Consider the following 12,319-nt stretch of genomic DNA (forward strand, 5'->3'; position numbering starts at 1 on the left):
TGACCTGTTTAATATCAAGAACAAACAAATGAAAATCAAAGCCAGTGGCCAGTGTTCACCTGGGTCACGCTCATAACAGGTAATGTAATTATAGTCTTGCATCCATTTTTCCATCCATTATTCCACACATAAGAAGCCAAGAGTCACACCTCTCCCTGACCCCCATCAATGAATGTGTCTCTTAAATATCCTATAACAACCAAAGTCAATCAAGCCAAGTTTTCTGTGCCAGTTTTAGTCCCCAAGCTGTTTTCCCTTGTGCTTCGGACTGAACAACATGGCTTGTTTCTTCAGATCACATGCAAACAAGAACTTTATTTTCTTAAATCCTGACCCTTCTCCTTTATAACCTTTAGTTATAAATGTCTTTGTTAAACATCAGATCTTCAGGCTAGAGACAGCACACCAGAGCTGTGAATGTATTCTTTACTTTGGTATGACACAGTAACCTTAGGAAGATACGACAGGAAGTATAGAGAGAGGTGACTTTCATCTTTCCAGGTGCCTGAGCCATTTTCAGGTGTTTTAATTAGAAATTTGTTAGTCACTAGAGGTTAGGTGCCTGCCTCATGACAAGGAACCAATCAGAAGTTAGCTGGTGGCGCTATGCTTTATGACCCTGGGTGTACTTTACGGACAAGTGCACAGCAATGACGAACAGAGCATAGCAACCACCGTGGGAGGGCCTATGGGCCATAACAACCAGTTGGCCAATCAACACAGGGCAAGCCCTCCAAGCCTGGAGGGCACACCAATCCTGAGCCTGTGTGTACCCCTAGACACTCCCCTTACGCTGCCCTACAAGATCTCTCGGAAGCCCCTAGGAGCCATCTTTTGTAGCCAACCACCATGGTGGGTGGACAAAAGACCCGAGCTAACATGGGGTTAGCTCGTTAAATTACAATAAAGCCTCATGCAGTTTGCAGCAAAAAAGAAAGAAAGAAAGAAAGAAAGAAAGAAAGAAAGAAAGAAAGAAAGAAATTTGTTTGTTACATTGCATATAAAACATTAACTTTAAATCAGGTGTAGAGGCATAGGGCTTCAATCCCAGCACTTGGGAGACAGAGGCAGGTGGATCTCTGTGAGTTCGAGGCCAGCCTGGACTACATAGTAAGTTCCAGGACAGACAGGGCAATGTAGTGATATTCTAGTTGAAAAAGCAAAAATCAAACCAAAGCAACCAACCAACAAAACAAACCAAAATCTGTATCCCCTAACTACCATTTACAATAACCAATCATAACTTTCAACAGAGCTACTAGAGAGGATTTTCCAAAAGTTTTTCCAATTGCCCTTGGTGGCCTGGTACTCAGTGTGTAGACCAGGCTGATCTCAAACTCATAGAAAACCTACCTCCTGAGTGTTGGGACTAAAGGCGTGCCCAAGCCTAGCTAGGGAGTACAGTTCTTACATGGTATCTCCATGCACATCAAGTTCCCCCAAAACTTTGTCGTTCATGCCACAGACAAGGGCACCTTTTTTTAACTATTAAGTGTCCCTCCAAATAAATAAGAAAATTGGAGTTTGGTAAAGACACCACTGTGCAAGCCTAACAACTTAGGCCCCACGTGAAGGTGGAAGGAGGGCATCATTGTCACCATGTTGCTCTCTGACCTCTGCATAAGGAACATGGCACAGGAGCACACACATCACACACACTCACATACAATAGTAACAAATGCATTTTTTTTCTGGAGACAGGGTTTCTCTGTGTAGCCCTGGCTGGGTGTGATGGCACAGGTTTGTAGCTCCAGCACTTGGAAAGTGGAGACAGGAGGATTTGGAGTTCAAGCCCAGACTGGGCTACATAGGGAGACTCTGCACCACCCACCCCCCCACACACAGAGGTGACATTTTAAATAAGAATGCATCATTATATTTACCTATAGATTGGAGAGACCTAAAAGCTGATGGCATTGAATTTGACAAGGCTGCAGGAAGAGGGCTTCATACACTGCTGATACCAGAGTGAACTGGTACAACTTCTTGGGGGGATAATTGGAAAAACATTAAAATGACAGACAGGACTGGAGGCAACGCTCAGTGGCAAAGTACTTGCCTAGCATGGGTGAAGAACTGAGTTCAAGTCCTAGCAAATTATATTATAGGGCATACAGGTTTGTTTAAATTCATACTAAAAAATAATATTTTATGCAAATTATACCTTGATTTAAAAAAAAAACTAGAAAGTTAATGCTGGTGTCCTTGAAATAAATGCCATTCTGACTTTAAAGAGAATGAGTTCGACCTACTAGTAATATGCTGTGTGATGAATGTTAAGATATAGTAAATTAAAACTGAGGGCACAGGTCTGGGTTTAGTGGCACTTGTCTGTGATACCTAAGGTAAGAGGATCATGAGTTCAAGGGCAGCCTGAGCCACCCAGCAAATTCCAAGTCAGCTTGGTTTTATAGTGAGATCCTGTCACAAAACTACTAACTAAACAAATAAATGAAAACTCGAAGGTGCAGAATGGTATATTAGGTGTGTTCCTTTTATGCAAAAGTAAATGTTTAGTCATATGTGCAAATCTGTATACATGTATTATGTGTGTAATTATGCACACAATGATGACCTTTGGGGAGGAAGCCTAAAAGATGATGGGTCAGGGGATGAATTTTTCCATACATATTTTTATTCTGTTTGGAATTTTTATTACAGTATGCATTAATTTTCAAATGTAATAAAGCTTTAAACTTGGGGAAAGGTCAGGTGTGATGGCTCACGCCTTTAATCCCAGCACTCAGTAAGCAGAGGCAGGTGGATCTCTGTGAGTTTGAGGTTATTCTGGTCTACATAACAAGTTACAGACCAGTCAAGGCTACATAATGAGATGTTATCTCAACAAAACAAACAAACATCTTGGAAAGAAATTTCAAACACATACACTCCTGTTACAAGAAAACAAACTCCACTTCTAGGAATTTGTTTCCTCCAGGTTGCTGCCCCGTTTGAGTTCCTACTATGACTTCCTTCCATGATGAATGGTGGTGTGGAAGTGTAATCAGAATAAACCCTTTCATCCCCAAGTTGCTTTTGGTCATTATCCTAGTTTTATGTCAACTTGACACAAGCTAGAGCCATCTGAAATGAGGGAACCTCAACCGAGAAAAAACGTCCATAAGATTTGGCTGTAGGACACTTTCTTTTCTTTATTTTAATATTTATCATGTGTATAGTGTTCTGCCTGCATGTCTGTTTACAGGCCATAAGAGGGCACCAGATCTCATTGTAGATGGTTGTTAGCCACCATGTGGTTGCTGGGAATTGAACTCAGGACCTCTGGAAGAGCAACCAGTGCTCTTAACCTCTGAGCCATCTCTCCAGCCCCCTATAGAACACTTTCTAACTAATGATTGATGAGGGAGGGCCTGGCCCATGGTGGGTGGTGCCATCCCTGGGCTGCTGGTCCTGGGTTCTATAAGAAAGCAGGCTGAGCTGGGTGATGACGCACACCTTTAGTCCCAGCACTTGGGAGGCAGAGGCAGGCAGATCTCTGTGAGTTTGAGATCAGCCTGGTCTACAAGAGCAAGTTCCAGGACAGCCTCCAAAGCCACAGAGAAACCCTGTCTCGAAAAACAAGAAAACAAAAACAAAAACAAAAACAAAAAAGCAGGCTGAGCAAGCCATGGGGATCGAGCCAGTTAGCAGCACCCCTCCATAGCCTCTGCATTAGCTTCCGCTTCCAGGCTCCATCCCTGTTTGAGTTCCTGCCCTGTCTTCCTTTAGTGATGAACCAAGTCTTAGAGTTTCTACTGCTTTGAAGAGACACCATGGCCACAACATAGTTTCCTTTTATAAAGGAAACACATAATTGGGGCTTGCTTGCAGTTCAGAGGTTTAGTCCATTGTCATCATGGTAGGAAGCATGGTAAGCACATGGGCAGAGGTGCTGGAGAGGTAGCTGAGAGTCCTGCATCCACTTCAGCAGACAGCAGGAAGAGAAAGCCACACTGGTCCTGGCTTGAGCATCTGAGACCTCAAAGCCCACCCCCTAGTGACACTCTTCTTCCAATAATGCTACACCTACTCCAACAGTGCCACTCCCTATGAGCCTTTGAGAGCCATTTTCATCCAAACTACCACAGACCACAAGTAGAAGTGTAAGCCAAACAGACCCTTTCCCTCCCCAACTTGCTTTTGGTCATGGTGTTTCATCATAGCAACAGTAACCCTAAACAGGACAGTCACGGTGTTTCATCACAGTAACAGAACCCTTACTAAGACAAGTCCCCTCTGGGGAGAAGAAATGCACATATAGAGGATGGAAATGAGAAGGAAACTTTGTTCCTTTGACTTTAGAGGCCTGTGAACTATTATCTATTAAAAATAAAACTCAGGGCCCTGAGGTAGCACCACTAACATAGTTGTATGATCTACAACAGGGGAGTTGCTTATGGAGATAACTTTAATCAATAGCAAAATTAATGTGTCCTTCAGTAGCAAAAAGAGACAAAAATTGTCATGTTTCCCATTGTGCCTAAGAAATAAACTGGAAACGGGGCTGGTGAGGCGGGCTCAGCAGCTGAGAGCACTGGCCGATCTCCTAGAGGACCCAGGTTCAATTCCCAGCTCCCACATCATGGTTCACCACTGCCCATAACTCCAGTTCCAGGGGACTTGACACCTCTTCTGACTTCCAAGGCACTGCATGCTTTCGGGGCACAGACATGTATACGGGCAAAGCACACATGCATATAACAAATTAAAAAAATAAACAAACTGGGCCTGTATCTGGGGATCCTTCCAGGTGGATAAACTGGTTACCCACTGGCATTACCCTGTGTCATCATGGCCTGTCACAAAAGGTTTCTTACAGTTTGACAAGGTTTGGGCACCTCAGGTAGAGAGTGACAAAAGTCACCAAGGGAGTGGTTGGAGATTTAGCTCAGTGGTTTGATTAGCCCTGGGTTCAGGCCTCAGCTCCAAGGGGTGAGGGTGGGGGACCAAGGGGAAAGCTGGCAGTATTGACTTGGGAACTTTTCTGCAGAGAAAAATTTCTCCACAATGCTCTTCATCTCCAGACTCAAATGGCCCTCAGCCAGGCATGGGGAGTGTGGTCACAACAGCTGTGTCAGTCTGCCGTGTCTGTCTCCTACAAGGGTGCTGCTGGAGAAAAGGAATGGCGGGAGAAACTTGAGAATTACACATCAGACACTTCAGAAAGAGACGTTTATGTATACCAATAATTTATCAGTATTCCTAGATGTGGCCAACATTATCTTATTCCATGGTATTGCAAAACAATTATGATTCAAAAAGGAAACAAATATGCATGCCCAATCTGCTCCTAGGGCATATCATCATTGCAGAGACTAGGTTGCATTAAACATATACTACAGAGAGTGCTAACTTAAACTCTTCTCTGACAAGTGATCATTATTATGTAGTGAGGTAGACTAAAAATTTTGAATATTAGTTATAAATGAATTCGTTCCCTACATGTTTTCTATATTAGCTTTTGAAATAGTCAGTGTCTGAGACTTTTCTTGTATAACTTAGAACTCTTTTGGTCACGTGCAAGAAAATTCATGAGCCAAACAGAGGCTTAAGCAAAACATGAGTTTTCTGGGTTATGTAACAAAGTAAAGCCCAGGACTTCCTCCCCTGCTTCCCCCTCTCAGCTTTCCTCACACACTGGTTCCCGTTCAAATTATCAATACTGCAATAGCAATTCCCAGGCTCACGTCCCCTCCCGGAAACAAACCTAGCAAGACATAGGCTGTTTGGTGCCAGGTTCCACCCTGTACTTCTCACTGGCTCCAGATGCAACTGTCCAGCAGTCAGTCTGAGCAGATGAACTGCTCTGTGCCCAAGCCAGGCGGGAAGCCTCAGCTTGGTAGCCACACCAGGAAGGCAAGGTTCCCACGGAAGTGGAGGCTCCATGGAGGGCAGTGAGAACAGCTGTCCGTGGGCAGCTGTAGCTTGGGATAATTGGTGTGCAATGGAACTCTAGTAGGAGTAAGGGTCTGCCAAAACAAGCAAGGGACACTGAAGGAAAGTGGGAAGCATGCAAGACAAAATTACCCCAGTCACTCCACATTAATATTTTAAAGAAGTCGATGTTTCTGGACTTGACATGCAATTTCAAAAAGAAAGAATAATTGCTTTATTCTTTAAAAAAAAAAAAAAAGAGCTTTGAGAAGAAAATTTTATTCCGAGAGTCATGATTACTCTTCTAAAAGCATGTCAGACATAAAAGACGTGCTGGGAACCAACTACTGTCAGTTTTAGATGGAATGTCTAGTTTGAAAATGATTTATTCTCCATGTAAGGCTCTCTTTTATAATATGTAAATTGGAGGTGATTCGTACAACTAACTCAGTGAGAGCTAGAGTAAGAAGTTTGGGTTAGAAGGAATGACTTTTAAAAATAGTTTTATTGTTAATCTCTATATACATCAAGTCTCTGGTGGCAGGGAATTTAGTTCAATCATTTTTCTAAGTCACTGCAGCGAATAAGTCATTATCAAAGGAAGAAAAACCATTTCTGAATCGGCCTTGGCTCACACGTTGACATGAGGCGGGGAATCTGGCGTTTGCGGTTTCTCCTGAGCCCCTCTGGCAGGCACTATCCCTAGCCTATCCAATAGCTCTTTCCCACATCTTCCTTGATTAAGACAACAACAAACAAAAACGTTAAATATGTAAATAAAAGCCCCATTTGCTCCGGAAGTGCAAACCCAGAGCTCAGCTGCACAGTAAGAAAGGCAGGGCGCTCTCCGTCCCTAAAAAGGGACCTGTGATGAAGTTGCCCAGGAATTCTGCAAAGAGCCTCCATTTTTCTTTCTACTTAGGGAGACTTGGAACGAAGAGAAAGCCCCTTTGCTGGCTTTTCTTCCTTCGCCACGGCTCTCTGAAGTGATAGTTTGAGCGTTGGCGCCATCTTGTGGCCATAACGTGAAAGACACTAGAAGAACCAGCCACCCCCAGAGCTTCTAGACATCTTAAATGGCACATTATGGGTGGGGCCGAGCCACCTTTAACGGCACATCTTTTACTTCCAACCCAAATAGTCCCGAAATGACGTCTTCTCAAATTTTTTTATTTGAGGTTGACATTAAAAATCACACAGCTAAAATCTGAGGTTTTATAATTCCTTGTAAAAGCTAAAACAAAGGATCGACTCATTCTGGAAGAATAGGCATTTCTTTTTAGGATTATTCCTGATAATTTCATAGATGTCTATAATGTATTTGATCTCATTGTCTTCTCTCATCCCTCCCCTCCCTCAGCGAATCCTTTCTTCTTCTTAACTAGGGCCCCTTCACTTTGATGTGTGTCCCACTAGGGTTGCATGAATGAGCACAGGGTTTATTCATCAGGCTGTTTACCAGTGGCTACTCCACAGAAGAAAACATCTCTCTTACACCATAAACTACGACTAGCTCTTCAAAGGAGGTGGGTCGAATAAGTCCCTCCGCTCCCCATGTTGGAACGTTGACAGGCCTAATCTTGCACTGGTCTTTTACAGGTTACTGGTGCTGGGTGGAGGGGTGTGAGTACAGTGGCCCTGTGGAGTCCAGAAGGCTGGTTTGCATTCTTTCCATTCTTTGATGTTCTCTGAGCCTTGGAGGTGAGGGTGCCTCCTTTAGGGCTGATGACTCAGCAGACACTGACTCTCAGCATTTTGACCAGTCTCTGACACCACTGCAAGAACAGGCTTCTCTGACCAAGGCTTCGGGTAGCACTAGCTTATGACAAGAATATAAATATTTAAAAGGCAGTCTGGTGGGCACAACAGGTTCATTTAGTAAATCGACAGTGATAACCACGATGCTTAGGGCCTATGGTCTCCCCCACTATAGTCTATTGATTAGTTTTATACCAGGCATGATATCCCTCCAAAATGCAAGCAGAAAGTGGTTAGTCACCCCCAAACAGCCATACCACTATTACAACATTGAGTACATTTTGCCTTACAAGTCATAGCTTGCAGGTTCTATAGCTGGGTAAGATCGGTTAATATTTTTCTTCCCTGGTTACCCAAATGTTTTTAGCACTATGAAGGCTAGCTAGCAGGGAATAAGCCTCCATCTTAGCTCTAGCTTTCTCTCCATCCTACTAGCAGAGAGAGCATGTGTGCTCTTAGTAGTATGGTGTTACCACCTAGTTCTGGTGGGCCACCATGAGTAATGTCAATAGCTGTATTGATTTGGGGGCCAGGTCTCCTTGACCAACAACCCATCCCTAGCCTGGGATTTTCATTTAAAGCCTGGATTTCTGGGAACCGTGTTACCCATCCATGCAGGGCGCCTCCACCCAAACACCTTTGTAAAATTGGTTTACAAAGTAGTAGATTCCTTAAGGCTTTTTCATGCATTCTGAATTTTGGTTAGCCCTCTCCCCACTCCCTCCTCTCTCTCTGACTCCTGCTGCTCCCCAACAGCTGTTTGTCCACTGTCCTATTCATTTAAATTTGATCCCAGGGTCTAAACAAATGATCAAATTAGACCCTTTTCATCATTTCCTTTGGAATGCCATTAAATAAGTTTATTAGTAAGAGGACACTCCCTCACAGCTGACACCTGTCTTCCTGTCTCAACCATGTCAGTCAGTGAAATCTGAGGGGTTTGAGCCTGTGAAAAGAAAGAACTTTCACTGAAATCTTATCTAATTCATTTTTACTTATATATGAAATCGTAATATAGTCCACATGCACCATTGGATACATTTAATGTACTAAGTGATATTTCAATCAGATTGAACATGCTTATCTCACTAAATACTCAGCCTTTCTTTAGGGTGAGTACTCTCATAAATACTTCTAGCTCTTTGGAATGTGGAGTTCATTGTTTGCTAGCTACTACACACAGGGAGAAAATGTAACTATCAGATGGAATTCAGACAGAGGGTCTCTGTGCTCTCCTTCAACTTTAAAATTTAAACGTGTACCTTCACAAATCTTAAAAACTGAAATTTTTTCATTAAGCAGAGTGATTTTCATTACATCCACCCTGCTTAAATGTTTTCCCTTCCTCCCCACTCCTCATCCTCCATGCCATACGCCCTGAACTCTATCCTCACCTCTGTGGGGTAGTGCTCTTAGTTTACTCCTGACTGCAGACACAAGCCAAACCCAGCATGTTTTTCTTGCCTGTGCCCTCTGTGGACCCTGTTCCAGAGTGTGCTTTCCAGGCAGCAGCATCCCCTGACTTCTGCAGCACCCTAAGCACTGTGCTTGCTTTTTCTGTTTTGCTTTGCAATCTTAAGCACAATGAATCCTTACAGGCGTGTGAGACTTTTAAAAATTCTACACATCCAAGTTCCATTACAAGAATTCTGATTCAGCAGATCAAGAGTGGGGTGTCTTTGGCCAAACAACCTATGATTTTAGGATTTACCTTTTCCTTAAAACCTCTCATCAAGTTTGTTTTGTAATTAGGGAAGAAGAGGAAAATGGATGCTGGTTAAACCACCAACTTCTGCTCAATAGTATACAGTTACACTCAGATTTTATTTTTACTTACTGTGGTGGTGGGACAGCAGCGGTGGGGGGAAGGGGCACGTGTTCCGCATGTTTCACATGTTTCAGAGCTTATGTGAAGAGGATAACTCGTGAGAGCTGGTTCTCTCCTTCCACCATGTGGGTCCTGAGGATTAACTCACATTGTTAGGCTTCCTTTTATCCACCAGGCTACCTCAATGGATCCTAGACCTGGATTTTAAAATAATGAGAAATGTGTGAAGCCCTGGACTGGGTACACACACACACACACACACACACACACACACACACACACACACACACACACAGTAAAAGGGTTGGCATGTCTAATAAAAAAGTGACCAAGGAGAGGGGTATTAACTTAAAGGAAGGAATGATGAATTCTATTCTAGCTATGTTAAAATTAGTAACATATTTATCAAGACCCCCATGAAGAAAGGAAAAGCAAGTTAGAGAGTGGAAATCACATTTATACCAAATGCAACTAGAATTTGGTATCTAGAATGTGATTTTAAAAGCTTATCACTGGGTAGGTGGTAATGGCACACACCTTTAATCCCAGCAGTTAGGAGGCAGAGACAAGCAGATATCTGAGTGTGAGGCCAGCATGGTTTATCCAGGACAACCAGGACTACACAGAGAAATTCTGTCTCAAAACAAACATACAAACAAAAACAACAACAAAAACCATATTTCTAGCCAGGCATCACACACCTTTAATTCCAGCACTCAAGAGGCAGAGGCAGGTGAATCTCTGGGTTCAAGGCTAAGCCTGGTCTACACAGTGAGTTCCACGCAGGTCAATGGCTACATAGTAAGATCCTGTCTCAAAAGCACTGAAATACAGAAATTAATCTAAAATTCTCTTTCCAATCAATAAAAACTATGGATATTCATGAATTATGAAAATTCCCTTTCAGAGGTCCATTTTAAAAAATTCACTAGCTTTAAAGAACATCAAACCTTTGTAGAAAAATGTCAGCCAACTGAGAACTTTCTTAAGCAGTCATGTTGGCTTCTTTTCCAGTCCTGTCTCACTCTACCCTGGTTCCTTGATGTTACTAACCAAGAACCTGAAGTTCAGAAGCCAGCAGGGGAGGGAAAAAAAAAAAAGCAACTCTGTAAGATTTGCCCTGAGTACTTTCTACCCATAGCATAAAGCCCAAGAAGAGTGGTACACACCTGTGATCCTAGCACTTGGAGGTAGAGACAGGAAAATCAGATTGGGGGAATGCATTTAATTACAGAAATAAGGCTGGTTCTGGTGTTTGAGTGGATTTTCACTGAATATATAGTTCTAAGCTGACAGATATTCACAACAACATGGAAAGCTCCCTTGCTTAGGATTTTGGCTCCTACAGTTGCTGCTCAGAAGTTGGCAGTCAAACTATTCCTTCCACGAAGGTAAACATTTTGCCTCTGGTTGCCTTCGGTTTGTTGCTGTGCTGTGTTTCTATGTGTGGCTTCTTTCTTACGTGTTCTAGCCATTCACTTGTCTCCTTGCATTTGTGAGCTGATGTCTAGAAACTGAAGAGCTTCAAAGGAATGCCTCATTAAAACACTGCTTCTGCCTGGTTCTCTTGGTCTTTTGAAAAGACAGTTCAGCATGTTAGACACTTCCACTCCACCTTGTCACTTTCCTTTGTCCATTTGTTTTTCTCCCTGTGCTTCTTTCTAAATGGTGTCTTGAACTATCCATAATTCATTCTAAAACCCTGCATTTAAAGGTGTTTCTGTTTATGTGTGTGAGTGCCCGAGAACAGCGTATGCACCAGAGGAAGACAGTGGGTGCCTTGTTCCCTCCCTCTCTCTCTCATTCCTTGAGACAGATCTCTCCCAGAACCTGACCCTCTGGCTACCAGCCTGCAAGCCCCAGAGATACTCTTGCCTCCACCCTTTATAGCACTGGGATAAAAGGCATCGTGAAGTCACCTCCAGATTTTTCACATGGGTGTGGAGATCTGAACTCAGTACCTTAAGGTTGCTCAGCAAGCCCTCTTACCCACTGAACTATCCTCTAGCCTCTCATGAGTTTATTTCTCTCTCTCTTATTAATTTCATTGATGGGTGTGTGTGTGCCTGAATATATGTATGTACACCACATGCGTGTAGGAGCCTATGGAGTTCAGAAGGGTAGTCTGATCCCCTGCAACTAAAGTTACAGTTGGCTGTGAGCTTGGTTCTTTGGATTTGAACCCTGATCCTCTGGAAGAACAGCCCAGTGCTTTTAACCACTGAGCCATCTCTCCAGCCCCATTAGTTTTTGTTTGTTTGTTTGTTTGTTTAATTTAGTCTTTCATTTCTATGGTTAGAATTTCTAATTGATTCTTTTAAACTCTGCTGGGCATGTATTTCTTCTCTATGGGGGTTGGGGTGCTGGAGATGAAATCCAGGTCTTCATGTATGAAAGGTAAGGACTCTAGCACCGAGCTATACCCTTTCTCCCCTGTGAGTGTTGGACTATGTGGGGTTAATACTTGACAGTTAGTCCTCTGCTCAAACAGCCACGCTTAGCTGGGTATAGTGGCACATGCCTTTAAGTCCCAGCATTGGAAACAGAGACAGGCTGGAGGCAGGGGCAGGCGGATCTTTGACTTCCAGGCCAGCCTGATCTACAGAGTTCCAGGACAGCCAGGGTGACAGAGAAACCTTGTCTTAAAACAAAGCAAACAAACAAACAAAAACCAATACAATAAAATAAATAAAAATTGCCAATCTTCACTTTAACCTATCTGAACTTGACTAAAATAGTGGCTTTATGACCTAATTCTGAAATCACTGCAGGCTCATTTCTATAGTCTATTTTACTTATTTTTTTTTGTTTATGGTGTTTTAATTTTTTATATGCTTGGTTACATTTCCCTATGTTCTG

General features: G+C 42.9%; 1 long non-coding RNA gene across 4 annotated transcripts in view; it reads right to left on the minus strand.

The window, feature by feature from the left end:
• Positions 1-3,887: 3,887 nt before the first annotated feature.
• Positions 3,888-12,319, minus strand: part of LOC103160777 — a 37,482-nt gene continuing 29,050 nt past the window's right edge. For 2 of the 4 annotated variants that reach the window (XR_003486956.2, XR_003486960.2), the window contains 2 exons: positions 9,470-9,657; positions 6,361-7,693 (listed from right to left, as the gene is read on the minus strand). This is a non-coding gene — a long non-coding RNA (uncharacterized LOC103160777). Of the gene's footprint in view, positions 5,110-6,360; positions 7,694-9,469; positions 9,658-12,319 lie in introns of those variants that run through there. The other 2 variants (XR_003486958.2, XR_003486957.2) reach the window with 2 other exon arrangements.

This window comes from Cricetulus griseus, chromosome 7 (assembly GCF_003668045.3).
Source record: "Cricetulus griseus strain 17A/GY chromosome 7, alternate assembly CriGri-PICRH-1.0, whole genome shotgun sequence".
Classification (NCBI taxonomy): Eukaryota; Metazoa; Chordata; class Mammalia; order Rodentia; family Cricetidae; genus Cricetulus; species Cricetulus griseus.